This window comes from Ochotona curzoniae, unplaced genomic scaffold (genome assembly GCF_017591425.1).
Source record: "Ochotona curzoniae isolate NIBS_2020 unplaced genomic scaffold, NIBS_Ocur_1.0 scaffold_274, whole genome shotgun sequence".
In the NCBI taxonomy this organism is placed as follows: Eukaryota; Metazoa; Chordata; class Mammalia; order Lagomorpha; family Ochotonidae; genus Ochotona; species Ochotona curzoniae.
In genome coordinates, this window is record NW_024467101.1 from 9,451,628 (window position 1) to 9,467,162 (window position 15,535).

Below are 15,535 nucleotides of genomic sequence, written 5' to 3' on the forward strand. Positions count from 1 at the left end.
AAGGATCATGCAAGAAGTAAAAGGCATTATATTCCTAGTAGAACAAGGAGATGTGTCTGCACCTTTGTCACTGGAAGCCCAAACAGCCATCTGCCTCCTACGTATGCATGGTCAGGGTCACTGTGTGGTCACAGCTGTGGGTCGACCAGCGTGGAGGGCTCACACACACAGGGCAAGAGGGCTGCTCCATGCCTTGGCCGATGCAGAAGAGCTCCGTGCAACTCACCATATGCCTCCCTGCTCAGGAGCCCAACTGCCAACCCACGCACAGAGGATGAGGACACGCGTGGCCAACGCCTCCCTGCTCGGGGCTCAGCTGCCAACCCGCACAGAGGATGAGGACACGCGGGGCCAACGCCTCCCTGCTAGGGGCTCAGCTGCTGACCCACGCGGGGGATGAGGACACGCGGGGCCAACGCCTCCCTGCTCGGGGCTCAGCTGCCGACCCGCACAGAGGATGAGGACACGCGGGGCCAACGCCTCCCTGCTCGGGGCTCAGCTGCTGACCCACGCGGGGGATGAGGACACGCATGGCCAACGCCTCCCTGCTCGGGGCTCAGTTGCCGACCCGCACAGAGGATGAGGACATGTGTGGCCACTGTTGGCTACCGTGGCTGCCTTAACGCGGTGACTCTAAAGCTGCACCGACAGACACTTCCCATGTGGAACCTCTGGTGCTGTGGACAGGGACCGCGGCTGGGCACTGGTCTAGGCTCCAGCGTGTCCTCAGCTTCCCCAGTGAGCTCTCACACGCGCAGCCTCCCCAGCTACTAAATAACAGTAGACAGCAGGGAACTGACAGGCTAACGGCGCTGGTGCTCCAGCAAATGAGAGCCGACATCTGGATCAAACGCATTAAGAAAACACTTTACTTCCCAAATGGATTTCACCCAATCTCAAGATATTTATTAAGTTTATAGCAATGGCGTGTCTTTTGAGCTTTGGGGGAATAATAATAATCCGTAAATATATATATATTCTCCATATACTTATCTTAGAAGAAACGTTTGCAGATTCGTAGCTCCCTTTAGATTCCAGAAGAACGGAACCTGCCTTTCAGTTTACTGGGCCGAGTGAGTGAATCTCAATACTGACATGCCTGGTAGCATTTTGCCAAAAGTCTGATTTAAAAAGAAGAAAAAAAAAGATTACAGAGATTTCTGAAGTATAGCCATTTTCTTTTTGACACCTGCCCCCCGCCCCACAAAGTAAAAATAAAAATAAAACTGATACGGACTTGAGGGGAGAAAACAGTCCATCGTCATCTCAGAACTCATTCATTGCACAAGTATCTGCAGAGGGTTTATGTTGTAATAAACAGAATATAACCAATTAAAAACAGGCAACTGGAAAGTTAAAATGAGTGTCAGAAATACAGCTCATGCACTCTGCAGAAATGCCAGTGGCTCCTGTACGCACACAAGGCCCTCAGCCAGACGGGTGACCGTGCCTGTCAGAGCCACCTGCACCCCGGCCAGTTGTGCCTCATTCCCAGGCCTCTGTTCTTCTGGCTGCAGCTGACTATGCCAGGGCCGACAAAGGCAACCCAGGTACATGGATGCCTACAACTGAATGGCCTTGACTGCCTAAGAGCAGTGCATTAGACGGTGGCAGGAGGGCTGACACGCCGACCAAGGCTGCACAGCATGGCCTGGGAGGAGCGCAGGGGCGCCATAGCCTTCCACGTAAGTCAAGGTGAACCCCAACCCCTCTGAACAGCTTCCCAGGGGCTCCAGAGGGAGGGGCCCCTCTCATGACCACCGCCTCCCCTGCCCAGACCTCTTCCCTGCCCACAGAAGGGCAGAACCCAGTAACATCCCCCTTTCCCCTGCGCTGCCAGCTTCTTCCATGAGCAGACGAGTGCCAAGCTCTCCAGCCTGCCCAGGACCCCCACCTGCCCGAGACGCCACACTTCTGCTCTCCTTTCAGAATAAAGCCCCATGCAGCCTATACTCAGAGTCCCCAACCCTGTTCTCCTTTTTTTAAAGGAAAGATTTGTTTATTTGAAAGAGGTATATAGAGAAAGTGAGAGCAAGGGGGGAGAGAATGGAGTGGGGAAAGAGGGAAAAGAGAAGGAGAAGGCAGAGGGAGAAAAAGGCTAGGGTGAAGAGAGAAAGGAGGATGGAGGAGTGGGAGGGGGGAGGAGGCTGCAGGACTGGAGAGGAGGAAGGGGAGAGGGAAGAGGGGAGGAGAGGGGGAGACGGGAGGAGAGGGGGGAGAAGGAGAAGAGGGGAGAGGAGGAAGGGGAGAGGGAGGAGGGGAATGAGAGGGGGAGGGGGATGAGGGGCTGGGAGGGGAATGAGAGGGGGAGGGGGATGAGGGGCTGGGAGGGGAATGAGAGGGGGGAGGGGGATGAGGGGCTGGGAGGGGAATGAGAGGGGGGAGGGGGATGAGGGGCTGGGAGGGGGATGAGGGGCTGGGAGGGGAATGAGAGGCTGGGGGGGAGGGGAAAACAGGAGGGAGAAGAATCTTCCATCACTGGTTTGCTCCCCAAATGGCCACTGGTTAAGAGCTTCTTCCGTGTCCCCCATATAGCTGCAGGGACCCAAGCACTTGGGCCATCTTGCGTCAGTTTCCCAGGCACCTCAGCAGGGAGCTGGAGAGGAAGTAGAGCAGCCAGGCTTGGGACTGAATTGGTACCCATGTGGGAGGCCAGCACTGCAAGTGGTGGCTTGACTTGCTGTGCCACACAATCCTGTACCTCTTTGCTCCTGAATCCCCCTTTCAGATTAGAGTCTCGTTAGCAGCACACAAACAGCTGTGTCCTGGACACAAAACCCAGGGGTCGAGCTTGGTTCTCAGGGGTGCAGCGGGACCGACACAGGAACCAGTCTCAGGGCGACAGTCTGGTCTGCATCTAACTAACCTTGAGACATGGCCAGACCTTGAGCTTGCTGTGAACACACTAAGATCAGACGAGCCACACAGGCAGAGAGTCGAGAACCCACACCTGCCTCTCCACACGGGTGTGGGCACGCATGGCCCAAGCCACCCAGACGAGACCAGCGGGATCCAGGACCCAGACTCCATCTTCTCTGTACCTGGACAACAAAGCCGCATGTACTTAACGACCACCACACAGGAAAGCACCAGTCAGTCCCAAAGGACAAAGATACTGCTCAAGTCCAAGGGGGCAGGTGTGCAGCCCAGCAGCTGAGATGCCTCTGTCGCACATCACCGCCTGCTCTGGCTCCTGTCAGAGCTCCCCGCTGGAGCAGGCCCTGCTGTACCCATTTGAGGGGTGGACCAGTAGGTGGTCTCCCTAACTGCCTCAAATGAGTGAGTGAGTTCTAAACAATAATAGACTAAGATTCAGCACACCAGTGGTCCTCTGGAACTGCGCTTACAAGCAAGTCTACGAAGGTAACTCCAGGCTAGCCTCATGGCAGTAAATCATGTCCACACATTGTGTCTGGAAGCCGACCAAGCCGATCACCAGCCCAGGACTTGGGAACGCAAAGGCCTTTGTTGGTCTAGAAGGACATGTGGGCCGTGCCTCTGCCAGCCGTGCCACTGCCAGCTGTGTTCAGGAACAGCAACCCCAGCCACCGGTCAAGCAGGTGTAGACAGCCGTACCCATCAAGCTGCAGCACAGCCGGTGAGCTCACCAACCTGGCCCCACTGTACTCTGAGCCAAGAGATAAGCGCACACGTCAGGCCATAGTGCAGGGAGGGACAACACCCCGACACCAGTACAGTTGCCTCAGGCCCCAGTCAGAGGCTGCCGCCAGTGCTGCTTCCCTCCCAGTCTCCGGGGTCAAAGTGACTGCTTGGGAGTGTGTGCTTCCTGTGGACTGGCTATGGAGGCTAAAGAATGTTCACTTTAACCCCAATCTCAGCAAGCAGAAAGTGGCTATGTACACAGGGTTGTAAAATCCCCTAGGGAAGGGCTGGTGCCATGGCATTATGGGCCAAGCTGCCACCTGCAGCACTGGCATCAACTCAAGTCCCAGCTCCCTGCTAAAGGCCTAGGAAACAGTGGAAGGCGGGCCAAGTGCCTGAACCCTGCCACCCACAGGGCTGACCAGGATGCAGCTCCCGGCTCCCGGCTCCACCCCACACGGCCCTTGCTCTTGTGATCATCTAGGAGCCAATTAACAGATGAAACATCTCTCCTGCCCTCCCTTCTCCTAATTCTTTCAAATACATAAATACATAAATCCTAAAAAGAAAACCTCCAGAGCTGCCAGTTGGACACACAGCTTCTCAAACTCCCAGAATTCACAGAAGGAGGGATGGCTTTTAGAAATGTGTTCCTAATAACAAAGACAATCAATCAATCAAACTTTTGGAGCTGGTGTTACGGTGCAGTGGGCTAAGCCACCATCTGAGATGCTGGCATCCCATACAGGCGTTGGTATGAGTCCTGGCTACTTGACTTCCAACCCAGCCAGGCACTTGGGTCCCTTCCAGCCAGGACCTGGATGGAGTCCCTGGCTCCTGGCTCTGACCTGGTCCGGCCATCTGGGGAGTGAGCCAGCAGATGGATGGGCTCTGTCTTCTTCCCTGTCACTCTGTTTTACAAACACATTCATTAAAAAAAAAAAAAATACTAAAAGACTAACGTATCTGCCTGGAAGTAAGAGAGTGAGTGTGCGTGAAAGAGTGTGAGTGTGTGTGTGAGAGAGAGAGAGGGCAACCAAGCGAGCATGAGCCATCTTCCACCCACTGGTCCACTCCCCAAATGGCTGCAATGGCCAGAGCTGGGTCAGTCTGCAGCCAAAAGCTTCTCCAGCTCTCCCACATGGGCGCAGGGCCCAAGCACTTGGGCCATCCTCTGCTGTTTCCCCAGGTGTACTGGCAGGGAGCTGGGTCAGAAGTGGAGCAGCTGGGCTAAACCCAGTGCCCAGATGGAATGCGGGCACAGCAGGCAGTGGCTTTACCCACCACACCACAGTGTCGGCCCCTCAAATAAATATTTTATAAAGAACATCTGGCATCTAGCATACTGTTTTTTTGATGATAAGCTGAAAACAGTGGCTTTTCTCTCCTTTGAAAATCTGTAATTAAATAATTGTTTTGGAAAAAACTCCCACTTAGCAGGACTCGGAGTAACATTTTCCCTAAACCATAAATAACCTGCGTTCGTATGCACAGTAGCTCAGTTATTCCTGCTGTAAGAGCTCAAAAGCTCCTTTAGCTGGCATGTGTCACAGAGGTTAACATGCCTCGTGGCCTGACTGCATCCCACAGCAGGGTGCGTGAGTTTGAGTCCTGGTTCTACCCCAATTCTGGCTTGCCACTGAGGCCCACCTTGTGAGGCAGCAGGTGCTGGCAAGACTGGCACCGAGTCCTGGAGAGAGTGCCCAGAGGGGGGAGTTGTGAACCAGTGGCTGGAAGATTTTTCAGTCTCTCTTCACCTTTCAAATTAGATTCTTTAAAAAAAAACCTCACAGTACAGCAGAGAAACCACAAGAACAAAAATCCAAGAGGAAAGTCACGAGAGGGCACAGTGCTTACAGAAGGGATCTTTGCCTCTAGTGATGTGGGATTTACTTCGTTTGCTGCTGCCATGGGTGCCAGCCCATGCTGCACTGGAGTAGGAGCAACACGGAGGAGGGGCTCGCTCCCAATGGGAGGACTTGGGGTGCACCCCAGCGAAAAGCGTGCCCCCACTCTGCTCCTTCCAGACGCCTCTCACACCGGCTGTCCCATGCAGGCATCCAGGAATCACCCAGAGACCCGCCCTCTGCTTCCTGTCACTCTAAAAACACCAAGTGCGCCTTTTCCCGACAGAGCTGGCTTGGGGACTGTGTCCAGCCCCCGTGAGCCTGCGAGCCCTGGGCGAGCGAGCGAGATCACCAGCCCTCCCCACAGAGCCCATCTGGGGGTCCCTCTCCCTTGCTGTGCCCTGAACTCCGGGCAGGGGGTTTTATGTTTATTGCAGACAGGGAACTGAGAGGACCTTCTGTGAACGCGACTCATAAACTTGAGTGGTTTATTGCCCGAAAGACATCCAATTACTGCAGTGCCAATATCTAGCTAATCTTGCACTAGAAAAAGTTTTTTTTGTTGTTGTTGTTTGTTTTTTGTTTTCAGGGGCAAATGCCAAATATCTGTTGTGCATTTTCTGAAAGCTAAGCTGAAGTGTAAGATGCTAGCAAATTACCAACGAAAATGTTCTTAGCTCGTGAGAGCGACTACGGTATAGAAGCCAGTATTTGTGTGTCCGCTGTCCGTGTCGGCCCGCACGTGGCCGTCTGAGCCCTGTGTCCTGGCAGCCGGTCAGCAAGCACGCTCAGCATGATGCAGGAGCCTGGCCTCAGCGGATCGCGGAGCGACACTGCGCTCCCAGCGGAATCATCTACTAGTCTGAGAAGTTCAATCCCATGTGCAAACGCCTGAATCTCACCAGATCAAGATGGTGCTACCTCATCCCCGTTTTCATCAACCCTAATGCCATGGCTGAAAGGGCTGACTGCAGAGGTGACTGTGCTCCTGAAGTCTGGATCTCCAGAGAGACACCTGCACCCCGTTACAGCAAAGCCCCTGTTCCTGAGCACCAGGAGGCAGGAGGGGACAGGGAGAACCGTGGGATTTCTGCACTCACGGGAAAGTCAGCCACCCTCGAGGCGTGCTGGTTTGTTACTGTCTGCACTGAAGTGACAGGACCAGGACCCCCAGCCTACACGCTGTAAATTCCTGTTGCATGCTGATTTGTGTCACTGTTAGCCCCTAATCATGTACTTGCTCGCTGTCACATAGCTTTCGATTCTCTTACTATAAAAACCCCACAATTATTCATTCGGGGCGCTTCTTGCTCATGGCAAGAGGTTGCCCCTTGGACTAGACACTAAAATCATCTCACTCACCTTGGAGCCTCACACAATACAATACTGACAGACTGTGACACGTTTCTGCAAGGCTGACCAAGAATGCTCAGACCCCAAGCACGGGCCCTGGGAGCCGGCTGTACCATCAGCGAGGCTGAGACACCTCCTCCTCCCCCTGGACCCCCAGTACTCACCCAAGGCCAAGAAGGAAGCTGTGGGATGCACTCCAGCTGAAGAGCCTAACCCAGCGAACTGTCTGCAGGACAGACCACCTACAAAACAGAAAACTACTCACTCCAAAGAAATTGCCCTTAAACATATCAACTATAGTGTGCGGGGGCGGGGAGGCGGCTTCGTGGTGTACAGGGTTACACCGCACGTCTCATACGGGCGTCAGCTCAAGCCTTGGCTGCTCCACTCTGCTAGGAGGGCAGTGAAAGATGGCCCATGCGCTGGAGTCCCTGTCACCCGTGTGACAGCCCGAGACTCCTGGCTTCTGCCTGGCCCAGCTCCGCCTGTTGCACCCAGATGGAAACTGAATCAGAAAATGGAAGATCTGTCTCTTCCTCTCTCTTGGTCGCAATGCCTTTCAAATAAATACACTTCTGTACCATTTTAAGAAGTTTTAAATGTCTAATTCAGGGGCCAGAGTGGGGGCTCAACAAGCTAATCCTCTGTCAGCAAGTGCCAGCATCCCATATGAACACCAGTTTGTGCCCCAGCTGCTCCACCTCCAATCCGTCTCCCTGGTTATGGCCTGGGAAACACAGCAGAGGATGGCCCGAGTGCTTGGGACCCTGTACCCATGTGTGAGATCTGAAAGAAGCTCCTGGCTCCTAGCTTCAGATCAGCTCAGCTCTGGCCCTGGGAGCCATTTGGGGGAATGAACCAGTGGATAAAAGATCCTTCAGTCCCTTTCTCTGTAAATTTATTTTTTTCCAATAAAAATAAATCTTTAAAGTCTAATTCAGGGCCTTCAAAAAAGATTTATTTATTTTTATTGGAAAGGCAAAAGACATACAGAGAGAAGGACAGACAGAGGAAGATGTTCTGTCCACTGATTCACTGCCTAAGTGGCCACAAAGGCTGGAGCTGAGCCAGTCTGAAACCAGGAGCCAGGAGCCTTTCTGGGTCTCTCATGTAGGTGCAAGGTCCCAAGGCTCTGAACCATCCTCGACTGCTTTCCCAGGCCACAAGCAGGGAGCTGGATGGGAAGTGGGGCCTCTAGGCTTAGAACCGACGCCTATATGGGATCCCGGAGCGTGTAAGGTGAGGACCTTAATCACTAGGCTACCATGCCGGGCCCCTTTTTCTTTCTTCAGGCTGGGCTGGGCCAGGCATCAGCCAGGAGCCAGGAACTCAACCTGAGCTTCCTGTGGGTGGCAACAAACTCAGTACCTGAGCCACCACCTGCTACCTCCCAGCTGTGCGCTGCATGAACTGGGTCAGGTCTGGGGCAAACCCAGGCATCCAGGACGGAAAGCGAGCAACAGGAGCATCCGAGCTGCTAAGCGGAACACTCGCCCCTCCGAGCCCTTGTGTGCAAGCTGCACTGAGGCTCACAAGAACGGGCCTGGCTTGGAAACAGCCTTGCAGCTGCAGTCAACAATGAGGTCTCTGGGCGGGGCAGGCCCTGGCTGACATCTGGACAGAGGGAGGAGAATGGGATGTCACACAGGGCGAATGCCACAGGAGGATGGAGGACACACCCCCCCCCCACCTGTGGCATTTACACTCAGGATTACCAAACCCCAGGGACAGGCCCAGGGACTCTCCTGTGGGTTTCAGATGATTACGGTGCCCCCAGAACCAGGAGTCAGCCTACTTTTTGGTGCTTCAATCTCGGGGGTGTGTGGTATTTGCTACAGGGGGCCTGGGAATGACAGCCCAATTCAACATCGACTCCCCACTCCTGCTCTCTGCCTCTTTGGATCTGCCCACTCTGGACAGCACAGGTACGTGGGCCCACGCAGCACCTGTCCACTGTCTGGCCTACTTCACTCAAGTCCTCCAGGTTCACCCGTGTGGCGGCACAACCAGAGTTCCACCTGCCACTGTGTGTGCCAGTCCCGTTTCTGTTCAGCCTCTGCTCACCTGCTCACGGATACCTGGCCATCTCCCCCTTCAGCTACTGTGGCACTCAATCCTGCAGTCTGGCACGCATGTACCTGCTTCCAGGACGCTTGAGATTGCCCCTGACGGGCAATTTATGGAGCCCACAAATTAAGAATTGTGCTTTGGTGTCAGACGCAAGCAATCCCTGCTTACCCAGAACTTTCTCTGGTGTTTTTTTCTAGGCATTTTACAGTTTGGGCTCTTAGATTCGAGATCTACCAATGACGCTTCTAAGGAAAGGTCCCGGTTCCCTCTCCTTTTCTCCCTTCTTCCTCATACATCCAATCGCACCACCCCGATGCTGAAAAGACTTGACTGTTCTAAGGATTGTTCCTGCTTTTTCAAATAACCTGTACACTCCTGGCTCACAAGGAGTGTCCATGGTCACCATCCTGTCAGAAACCAGAGAACAGCCATGAAACAACAGCTCCCGAGACGCCAGGAAACAAAGGAACTCTGAGAGACCAGTGCACTCCCCGACTGCTCCAGCGTGCTGCCTCGACAGGACTTCACAGAAGCCGTGTGGGCCCAGGACCCCTCGAGACGAGCGGAGAACAGGGTGACCCGCTTCAACACAGAATCCCAGAGAGGAGGCCTTCACAGAGCACTGCCCTGGGTGTTCCTGGGCACCTGCGAGCACAGCCAGTGCAGAAGTCACCGGAAGCCCAGGCAGGGGTCATCAAGCAGTCCACGTCAGCAGGGGCATGCAGATCCCCAAGGGCCTGTCCCCATGGGACAGCCAGACCACATCTGGCGAGTCTGCACTGGACAGAACATCTCAGGGTGGGCAGCAAGTAGCCCCCAGGCTGACCACTGCTCTGCTGTGAACGAACAAATCTGGAAAGGCAGGAAGAGAAGGGAGCAAACAGTTCCCAGGTGATTTCCCCGTGTCCCGGAGCAAGCTCAAAGCTATGTGAGGAAAAATCAAACCATAAATCACCTCAGCTCAAAAATTTACTGTGCCCATCACTCAACAAAAACATGATCACGCGAGCAAAGAAATGTTACGTCGCGACACCTGATGCCAGCCAGCCCTCCCTGCCTTGGGGACAGTTACCAGGTCAGCTACAGGATTCCTTAGGGTATCCTCACTGTGTTGGGGGGACTGCCTTCTGTTTCTGGGGTGCTAAGAGTCACTGAAGTGCCAGATTTTGTCACATCAGTTTTCCGTAACAAAAGGTGACCAGGATTTGCCCCTTTCATCCCAGGGAAACACTGACTTATACACACTGATCTTTAGTAACTGCTTATTTGATATGCAAGTCACAAATGCTTAACTCATTTAAAGTATGGGGACACTTCGTGTGGGCCAGCACTGTGGCACAGCACACTAGACTTTCATTGGCTGTGACAACATCCCATATGGACACCAGTTCCAGTCTTGGCTGCTCCGCTTCCATCCCGCTCCCTGCTTGTGGCCTGAGAAAGCAGTAGCCGACAGCCCAAAGCCCTAGGACCCTGCACCTGTGTGGGAGATCTGCAAGAGGCTCCAGGCTCCTGGCTTCAGTCGGGCTTGGCTCTGGCTGTTGTAGCCACTTGGGGAGTGAACCAGTGGGCTGAAGATCTCTCTGTAAATCTCTTTCAAAAAAAAAAATCTTAAAAAAAAATAATAATATGAAGGTACTTCAACAAGTTTGTGGAAAGTGAGATTAAATGACAGGTTTATTTTGGTGCAAAAGAAACTTGAGACCTGCGTACAAGGGATCTGAAAAGCCTCACGAAGATGTGTCCTGAGAAAACTGCATGGATTTCAGAAGCCCTCACATCAAAATAAATTTTGTCCTATTTAAAACACAAGGAAAGAGATGATGACAAAGATTTAGAGACAGACAGACAGGCATCTCTTCCATCCGTTACCGCACTCCCAGATGCCTCCAACCCAGGCCTCTCCCTGGGCGTTCAGGACGCAGCCAAGTACCCGAGCCCTCAGCGGCCCCCTCCCAGCTAGCTACACTGGCAGGCTTCTGGCACGGCACACAGAGATGGTGCTGGAACCGGGGGCTCTTCCTTCTTGGGGATATCCGTAGGGGTGAGACTGCTGGCACCACTGGCTTCCGAGGGTCCCAGCGACCCCCATTCTCACCCAGGCCTTCAGGAGCCCCCGTGGCTGGCTGGCCGGCCGGCCTTTGCGCTCCTCTGGTGGCTAATGCTGTCAAGCAGGCTCCCATGTGCCGTGACTTCACCTTCCTTGCACACGTGACGGCATCACCTGCATTCTGAGTGATGGGTTCCCGAGCTGCAGCAGCACTTGACGTATGCTAGATATTAACACCCTACAAAACACATCATCTATCAATGCCTTCTCCTCTCTAGGCTTTCTTTTTACTTCTTCAAGGGTGTCTTTCATTACTTTTTTTTTTTTCTTTACTTGAAAGAGTTTGAGAGAGAGGGAGACAGACACGGAAAGATTTTCCATGTGGTGGATCACTCCCCAAATGGGAGCTGAAGCCAGGAGCTTCCTGAGGCTCTCCTACATGGGTGCAGGGGACAAGGGACCTGGACCATCCTCTATTACTTTCCCAGGCCACAAGCAACGAGCTGGATGGGAAGTGGAGTAGACAAGACTCGAACCGGTGCCCACACAGGATGCTGGTGCCGCTGGCTGAGGAATGGCCTGCTAAGCTACTGTGCCAGCCCCGATGGTATCTTTTAAAATATAAACATTTCATGAAGCCCTTCTGAGTATTTACAATTTTCTATAGTGTCTTTTGAGAGTATAATTCTTTTTTTTTTTTTTAAGATTTATTTTTATTGAAAAGGCAGATCAGATTTGCAGAGAGCAGAAGAGACAGAAAGATTGTCCATTCACTGGTTTGTTCCCCAAATGGCCACAACAGCCAGAGCTGAGCTGAGCTGAAGCCAGGAGCCTGCAGCTTATTCTGGTCTCCCATGATATCCCAAGGCTTTGGGCCATCCTTCACTGCTTTTCCAGTCCATAAGCCAGGAGCTGAAAGGGAAGTAGAACAGCCAGTACATGCACGGGCACCCACAGGGGTTCCTGGTGGCTGCAAGGGGAGGATTTAGCTCTTGAACCATTGTACCGGGCCCCAGAGGGTAATTCTCACGGGACTGCACGGTGTTCCCATGAAGGATGCTGAAGTCCTAACCGCTAGTGACTGGCAGGTAAGGTCATACCTCGTTTGGTGACAGGGACTCTGTAGACCCAAGAGCAGGCCCTGTGGACAGGGCTCCTGGGTCACTCGCTATCTTCATGTATAGAGGAAACGTGCAGCCAAAGCCACGAGCAGACCATGAGGGAGGAAGGTGGTGGACCAGATGCTGAAGCACGCCAGGAGAAGGCAGAGGGGGCACAGCGCTCCTGCACACCCCTTCGCCGTGGCCCTCAGCCTCCTGCAGTGGGAGCCAGTGGACTCCTACTGGTTCAGGCAATCATCTTGTGGTTCTAACATCGCGAGGCCAGTACTGCTCGTGCCAAACTGATTCTGAAGGATTTTATTCTTTCTGATGCTATGGTAATAGGAATCACGCTATTTTCTTTTTTCTTCTTGGTTTGTTCATTCCAGGTGCACAGATTTCCGGTTGGTTTTGTCGTACAGAGAGTTAAACTGTCGCCTGCAATGCTAGGATCTCCTGTGAGCACCAGTTCCAGTCCCAGCTACTCCACTGATCCAGCTTCCGCTAATGCGCAGTGGAAGATGGTCCAGGCTCTTGGCTCTGACCTGGCCCAATCCTGGCTGCAGACATTTGGGGAGTGAAGCAACAGACACAACACCCCTTCTCTGCGTGTGTGTTCACCTTCTAACCTCTGCCTTCAAAATAAATAACTTTTAAAAAATATATTAACAGGGCCCGGCGCGGTGGCGCAAGTGGTTAAGGTCCTCGCCTTGAACGCCCGGGATCCCATATGGGCGCCGGTTCTAATCCCGGCAGCTCCGCTTCCCTTCCAGCTCCCTGCCTGTGGCCTGGGAAAGCAGTCGAGGACGGCCCAAAGCTTTGGGACCCTGCACCCGCGTGGGAGACCCGGAAGAGGCTCCTGGCTTCGGATCGGCATAGCATTGACCGTTGCGCTCACTTGGGGAGTGAATCATCAGACGGAAGATCTTCCTCTCTGTCTCTCCTCTCTGTATATCCACCTTTCCAATAAAAATAAATAAATCTTTAAAAAAAAATATGTATTAACAGGGCCCAGTGCAATAGCCTAACAGCTAAAGGTTCTTGCCTTGCACGCACCAGGAGCCCATATGGGTGGCAGTTCTAACCCAGCTCCCTGCTTGTGGCCTGGGAAAGCAGTCCAGGATGGCCCAAAGCCTTGCAACCCTGCACCGTGGGGGAGACCTGTAAGAAGCCCCAGGCTCCTGGCTTTGGATGGGCGCAGCTCAAGCCACTGTGGCCGCTTGGGGAGTGAATCATCAGATATAAGATCTTCCTGTCTCTTCTTCTCTGTAAATCTGACTTTCCAATAAAAATAAGTCTTTTTTTAAAAATTTAACAGATTGTACGTTTGATCTTGAATCCTGAAATGCTGCTGACTTCTAGTGTTTATTTCCTGGGTATCTAGCATGTCATCTGAAAACAGAGGGAGTTTCTAGCACTCCTTGTTCAATTCTGATGGCTTCCCCGTTTAACTCCAACACACAATGAACATAAGTGGACACTTAGTTTTGTTCCTGATCTTAGGGGAACAAAAAGTCTAGTCTTGAACAAATACTATACTACCTACAGATTTTGTAAAATTTTACTACTTAATAGGTTTTAGAATTAATCCTGTTTCTAATGTGTTGAACTTTTATTTTTACAAGGTTTATTTATTTGAAAGTTATAAAGAGGCATTTTCCCTCTGCTGCTTCACTTCAAGATGACGGCCAAAACCAGCAGCCTGGACCTCCGAGTCTCACACAGGGGTGCAAGGGCTGGTGTGCTTGGGGATCTTCTGCCTTCCCAGGTGTGTCAGGAGGGAGTTGGCCAGAAGCAGAGCGGCCAGGAACACAGCATGGAGTCTACATGGTGGTTTAACGCACTGTGCCATCAGCCTCCCCCAGCCCCTCTTTGCTGCCTTGCGCAGTGTCTGGACAAAGAACAGCATCTCACATTCACCCGGAAATGGGTCATTTTTTTTTTTTCAAAGGCGGATGGCTATGTGACACGGCACAGACCTCAAAGGTGAATGGTAGCGTCTGAGTGGTTTTGCATATGAGTGTGGGCAGTGCAATTCTTCCAACCTGTCCACACGTGGAATCTTCCTGGTAAGATGGTGGGGAAAGGGCCCGGCGCGGTGGCGCAAGTGGTTAAGGTCCTCGCCTTGCACGCCCGGGATCCCATATGAGCGCCGGTTCTATCCCAGCAGCCCCACTTCCCTTCCAGCTCCCTGCCTGTGGCCCGGGAAAGCAGTCGAGGACGGCCCAAAGCTTTGGGACCCTGCACCCGCGTGGGAGACCCGGAAGAGGCTCCTGGCTTCGGATCGGCATAGCATCGGCCATTGCGCTCACTTGGGGAGTGAATCATCGGACGGAAGATCTTCCTCTCTGTCTCTCCTCTCTGTATATCCACCTTTCCAATGAAAAAATAAAAATAAATCTTTAAAAAAAAAAAAAAGATGGTGGGGAAAAAGCGCATTTCCCTGTCGTACGTCAGCACCTTCTTGTCTTTGAAACTCCCTCACCCCCATCCTGAATCTTTCCTGCTCCAGGTATCCCGGCTTCATGGTACGTACTCCTCAGTACTTCACTTACTCAAAACTTGTACAGATCCTCTCTTCTAGGTAAGCCTTAAAATAAACACACTAGACTAACAAAAGTCTTATCCCAAAAAAATGAACTTAAACTTCCAAATCCACATGTTGCTATTTGTTGCCAAAATTGCAGTAAGCACAAATGTTATTCTAGGCAAGCTGGAGGACAATGTCATCTGAGGGTCTCTCTCCACTGATTCAAATGCTTTTCATTTTCTTTCCTAATATTTCACAATTGTCTCTAAATAGGTCCCTGCATACATCTCTTGCGAAATTTTATAGCTACCGGGTGTACCTCCTAACTTTGCTGGAATTGCACATGGGGTCTTTCCCTCCATCATATTTTCTAAATGGTTAAGTTCTGAGAAGCAAAGGAACTACCAACTAAAAAAATGGTTGGTCTATGTCTGGCTGTGCTTCTGCTTTCCAACTTCTTTTGGATTTCCAAACGCTCATAAAATATTTGTGTATTTATCATCTGATGCAATGTGACCCTTACCAGTGCTATGACAAGGGACATTCAGACTTGCTGAGTTGAATTAAAATGTTGTATTACAACATCACCCCGACACAGAGCAGTGTTTATGGAGGGCAAAACTTAAAGAGAAACTTTGCCTCAAGTGAACTTGGGACAGACTAGCAGGAGAAGTAGAAATGTCACTGAGTCTCCCTTCTGATTGGACACCACATGCTGGTGCTGCACTGTGTAATGTTACTTTGAGTATTCTGAGTCTTCAAAGGTTAAAAAAAAATTCTATTATTCCAGATGACAGTATTTTTTCCCCTTTTTTAAGAGAAGCAATTCTTGATATTAATGTAGGAGCACTTTCCTTTCCTGGGAACCTCCTGCTCCGGTGTCTGCCTCGTCAGTGTCTGGGTTTTTCTTGTTGTTCTCAGTGCATGTCAATGACATTAACCACCCCTTCATGACATCAACTACACTGCTGCGACACAGATG